Raw genomic sequence first — 6,342 nt, 5'->3', positions numbered from 1 at the left:
TTTTAGAAAGCATTGTACAGTTACAAAACTGATAAAAATTTTCCAAGTTTAGAAATCAGATTAATGGCATGGGATGTAGAATAGATGCTGGGAACAGAGCCAAAACCCTCATTCTATCAAAGAGCAAACTTGCGTGACTTCTTGAGCAAAAATGGAAAACACTGGATCCTGTGAAAAATATCTAAGCTTCCCCCATTTCTAAAATAATTAGTGAAAGTTTTAGGGAGGGAAAGAAAAAAAGGACACTCCTGTGACACGACAAGAGCCAGGCAGTAAAAATATTTCATTTATCTTATGTAGAAGAGTGCAGGAGTCAAAATGCTGTCATCAGAATACGACTTAAGAAATGTTTACAAGTATTTTCCACCAGGCTGAACAGAAAATTATTCCTTTCCATAACCTATTTAATCCTTTTTTCCAAAATAAGTGTCAAAGTAAGTTTATGGAATAGGTGACTGTCTCAGCAAACCCACATCACATCTCTTTGATAGAGTAAACTTTGTTCTAACTTCATTCTTGGAATAATGTCGCAGATGGGAATTGCATAGTTTGCCTTTGAAGTATTTATGGAACAGAGTTCATGACAATTTTTCTTAAACATCAGGAAAATTATAAACTTAATTCAAAATTAAACAATAGGATTATGTGCATATTGTCAGGTCAGCAAGTTACCGTGTAAAGCTTAGCACCTCAAACGCTATCTTTGTGTATATTTACCTACAACTTGTCAAAGCCAAATCTTGCAACAGAAAAACACATAGACAGCTGTGCTGGACTACAAATGTCAGAGGCTAAATGGAACTAGAGCAGCTTTACTTACTACAGGTCACCTAAAATATTTGGACAAACAGTAAGGTATCTGAGCAGTGTCTGTACAATAGTTCCGTGCTTTTTCTGGTCTGGCATATGAAATGACTTGAAACAGGGTGAGAACAGGCCATGGGCTGCTGTCTACAGCACACTTTAAGAAGAGAGTTGCTACTTGCAGAGGTGTGTGTGTGTGTGTTTTAAAGCCACATGCAGGAAATTCTGCTTTTTAAAAAATTGAAAATTGTTGGCCTTCCTAGGTGTTACATAGTTTGCTAATGAAGGGGTAAAAGTATGGTCTTAAAAGTACTATGATGCGGGCCAGAATTACCCAGCTACATAGCCTATATGGCCACTAGTAGTCTTCTCTAGCATGGTGTTCAGTCGCTACTCTGGCCCATCAGGGCTGTAGAGTCAGGATGAAAGAATAGATGAGTTTCAAACATGATAAGCAATATTGTACACCAAAAGGGAGATTGCTATATGTGATTAGGAGCAAAGGCAGCAAGAGACACCACTCAAAACTTTTACACAAACTATGAGCAAGATTTAGATTAAACAAAAAAAAAGACTGAAGGATAGAGAGGGTTTAAAGGAAAAAATGCAAGAAAAAGGGTATTTTTTTTAAGACTGTCTTTCCTAAGAACTAATGAGAGAAGATCTGTCAGCAGCTAATCATTGTAGTGGAGCCAGCGTACTGTGATACATGACTACATGCTCCCTTAAGCCAAATAGCTAGCACACATTGTGATCAAATACACTAATACTAATACATTAGTATATATTTGGAGAAGCACTTGCCAGTGTGGAAAGCTTGTCTTACTTCATGCTCTCAGATAGTGGAGTCCACCAAAAATAACACACTGGATAACAAAGGAAAAATCTTCTAGGAGGTGAAATCCTAGTTGTTTAAACACAATCTCTTTTTTAAAGGCAGCATACTGACTTAGCTGCTTAAGTCTGTCACAGTGTTAGTTATGATAGACAATTAAGTTGAATGTAATAGCTTATAATTTAATTCTATGATTTACTGTCCTTCATACAATTTTGCAGTCTTTTCATACAACATTTTCCTCCAAAGTTTCATAAGTGTAAGCCTGTATTTCCTCATTCCCAAGTGCATTAACGTTAACACACTGTACAACTTCATCACTCTTTTATGGTCAGTGTACTTTCCAGAATGCCTGTTGCATATTTTAGAATTCCTGTCCCATACATGCTAACGTACTATTCAAAACTTGGAAAAAAATGTTTGCTGTAGTTGTTTAATTACCACTGACTAAACTATATATGATACATTTTGTATACATTCCTATATTTAATAGTACAGAACTATTAAATTTCTCTCACACAGAAGGAAATTGTTTATTTACCTAGAGTTGAGCTCTGTTTTTCACTCATTTAAAGTCATGTTATGATGACTTTCACCACTGTGGTGATCCTTCATGCCAGATGAAGTTGAGCAACCCAGAGCCAGGAAGCACAGGTGCAATGCTGCAGTACAGCTGGAGCTGTGCTAGTAATTGAGACATTCTGGAAGGCACATTCCTCATCAGTGACCTACACACAAACTTTGACTTATCCTCACGAATCTCTCAATCCCAGATAATCAGAAAAATTTTGGTTGGTGGGGATACCTGGAGGCCATCTAGTCCAGTTTACTGCTTCTTTCACCAATGCTAGATTATAATCCACAGATATATTTTAATATATCCTTTTGAGGTAGTAGAAACAGAAGAACACTAGTACTATGTATTCACTACTTATTAAACAAGTATTTTCATCATCTTTTTGAGCTGTTAGGCTATGCTGAGAAACACAGGCATCACTCATCTTTGTCTATTGCCTGGTATTACTTTGTGAGAGTTTTGGGGCCACTTTCTACCTGTAGCCAAGACTTGACAAAGTGCTGGAGTCTAGTGACAGCCTCTAAGGTATATGAGAAAATAATGGTAATTTGGACTTCATTTTTTTTACATTTTACCAGCTAAGAAAAGAATCTTCACTATATTTTCTAAGTGCTTAAGAACCTGTGTCTTCCATCTCAATAAGTTTTAATAAAGAAGTTACTACTGTAAAGATTTCCTAATTTTTAAAATACATATATTATTCTGGGTTTGTCTATGGAAGCTGAAGGGAAAAAATCTATTTCAAAAGGGTAAGCATTTATCCTTTTGCCCCTTAAGTTTGCTATTAAGTTGGCATAATCACTACTTTGAAAGTGGTAGTGGAAAAATCCAAGTTTTTGTTGAATGTAATAAGGAAGACTTGGATAAGGATCATCTTATTTCACAGTTAAACAAAAATAACTACCCTCCTCCTGAGCTCTGTTGTAGTCCAGAGCTACATTCCTAGAAGGGTCTCAAGACCTCTTCAGTCATGAGCACACATTCGTTCAGGATGCATTTCAAATAATCATGAAAAATTGGAATCCTATAGAGAAGGTTACTGTTGGTTGGCACTCACTGTCTAACTAAGTCCACTTGGAGAACTGCTGGCACAGTGGCTTAGACCTAGTTCTGTCTGCACTAGCTCTGCAAGTCATGCACATGGATGAGGCAAATCTTCAATACGATCATCTGATGGCAAAGGATGGTAGAATCAAGCTATCATAGCTCAGATCACAGATATTATTGAATGTAATTATTAGATGATTGAAAAAAAAAAAGGAGGGGGGAAAAAAAAAAAGACTAAAAGCATTTTTAAAAACAAACTCTCCAGAACCACATAAGGCTGGAACTTGAACTACAGTATAACACAACTAATTGCCAAGAGCATTCCAGCAAGCCCTCGGAGGCTTGCATTATTCCCCATCAAAAAGGTTCACTTTAACCTAAGACTTCATAAAGCTTGCAATGGAGACTGAAATCCTGCTGAGCTTGCACTCTCTTTAAGGATAATTTTCACTCTACCAGATTCCGGATGGTATACACAAGGAGCAACAATGTAGAATCACTAGCCAGCACAGATACCAACATTATAAAAAACTGGAAATATTTGCAGCACATTGGAATTTTGTTGAATAGATGGTATTAAGCGACTAGGGGCCAGAACTTTCTGAAAGGCAACACAATACTTCTATAAAAGCAGTGAAGTTTAAAACCCCGAACATTCAAAACCAACTGCCAGCCTTACAAAATCAATGACATCAGGTCAAACGCAATGAGATCTTAACAAAAAATATATTTAAGTGCTTCTTTCCTGATGCCTGTTTTCAAAGTTCTTCATTGCTTACTTTCAAGATTACTTTGTCTAATTAGAAGGGCTAAAACCATTTAAAAATCTGACACTTTTATGATCCCAGAGACAGGGAATTAAAAAAATACTTCCTAGGTCTCAGGGTAAAATCCTGAGAACTGCCAAGATGCTATGAACCACATGGTTTAAAGTCTGTTGTTTCGCTGGCGCAGATTTCCTAATGGATTTACGTGGTAGACTCCTATCTAGTGCTCTTTATGTCAAATGTAGGTCTCCAAGGTCTAAACTGGAATTTTCAATGCCATATTCAACACATAACTTTGTGGGATTTACCCATGGCCAGGAGTGCCTGTGACCTAAGAAATGATGGTATCTGAATTGTTGGGAAAAGATCAGAACCCACATTTCTCATGGCAGTATTCTCATTACCACACCTAAAAGTATTCTGGGGTTAAAGTTATTTCACAGTGGTTAAATGAAACAAAGATAGAAGATGCCATAAAAATGAAGAAACACACCCTCCACCCAAAGGCAGACTGTTTAGCTTATTGGCAAGGAAACTATCTCATGTAGACACACTTTCCACACAAGTTTCCGTGAACTGTTTGTTTGACTTTTTCTTTTCTTCTCCCTACTCAATCTTTATTTTTTTGTACGTAAACTAGAACTATTCCACCACAAAGGGAGAATCCCCTCGCAGCACAGCTGCCTATATGAAGCAGAAAAACAGGAAAAAAGAGAAATTTGATCTGAAAGACTGAATCTAAGGGTTCCAACCGTGTTGTAACCACAGTGCTACAGAGGTGGAGCCAGTCTTACTTGCTCTGATAGTGTTTTAAACAGAGTCCTGTCTAAAATTAAGCCTGCAGACCTAGTAAAGGTCAACTAGTTCATCCAGGTGTTGTAGATTATCAACTTTATCCTTGCCAGCTGTAGTTTAAATCCGTAACATTTTGTCCTGGATTTGTTTGAAAGAATGCAAAAAGAAATTACCACTTCCCTTTATGCATAAAAATACTTAATGAATTCCTTTGTACCAGCCCTCATTCTTTTTCTAGACCAACCAAGGTATTTTTTTCAATATTTTCTTTTAGAACCTGTTTTCTAAACTTTTTATCACCACTCTTATTGCTGCCCTCTGGACTCAGGCATGTTTCTCGATTAGCAACTGTCAAAATTACAGACTGCACTACAATACAGTAAGTGAGTACTATGCAAGTCTTACCTACACCAATTTTGGGCACCTTCCTGTACAATGTTCAATTTTTGATAACAGTAAGAAATTATCCACTATAACCTGTCCCTTTCATCCAGAGCTACTACTTACCCGGTTATCTCTCAGGATCATTTTGTACAATTGCTAAAAAAATCCCCAAACTCCCCCAAAATAAGCCCCCACAAAACCCACATTCTTTACTTTGTGATAAAAAAAACGTATGCAGCAAGTTACAAAAGAGACTTTGACTGCAAGTCTTGAGAGACATACTTCCCATTGCCCCGGCAGGTATGTTTACACCACACGTGGTATTGGTTTTAAGGCATTCTCATCCCACAACTCTAAGCAGCATATTAACTACAATGCTGACTTTTCAGATTCAAGTTTATAAAATCTTAATTCTTCCCTGTGGCATTACTGAAGCCCTTTTGGCTTTTATGGATGGTTGCTACAGGAAGTCCATATACAAGTGCAGAACTTGTATTTACATACTAAGGCCCATGTATCATAGACTCATTTAGGTTGGAAAAGACCTCCAAGATCATCCAGTACATCTGTAAGCCAAACACCATCATGCCTACTAAACCATGGCACCACATCTACATGTTTTTTGAACACATCCAAGGAAGGAGACTTCACCACTTCCCTGAGCAGCCTGTTGCAATGCTTCACCACTCTTCCAGTAAAGGATTTTTTCCTAATACCCTATCTAAACCTCCCTGCCACAACTTAAGACCGCTTCTCTTTTCCTATCACTTGTTACTTTGAAGGAGACCAACCCCCACCTCGCTACAACCTCCTTTCAGGCAGTTATAGAGACCAATAAGGTCTCCCTTCAGGCTCATTTTCTCCAGACTAAAAAACTACACTTCCCTCTGCTATGCCTCGTAAGACTTGTCCTTCAGCCCCTTCATCAGCTTTGCTGCCCTCTTCTAGGCACGCTCCAACACCTTAGTGTTTTTCTTGTACTGATAAAAGATGAAAGCAGCTAGAGACAAAAAAAGCGTCTTCACCAACTGCTGTTTGTTCTCCCATCAAACCCGCACTGAAACAGACTTCTAAACGCAGTCCAACAACAGAGCAAAGGAGTGCCGCACGGTTACAGTTACACGCGAGCAACC

The sequence above is a fragment of the Cuculus canorus genome, chromosome 2 (assembly GCF_017976375.1).
Source record: "Cuculus canorus isolate bCucCan1 chromosome 2, bCucCan1.pri, whole genome shotgun sequence".
Classification (NCBI taxonomy): Eukaryota; Metazoa; Chordata; class Aves; order Cuculiformes; family Cuculidae; genus Cuculus; species Cuculus canorus.
This window is presented reverse-complemented; position numbering follows the sequence as displayed.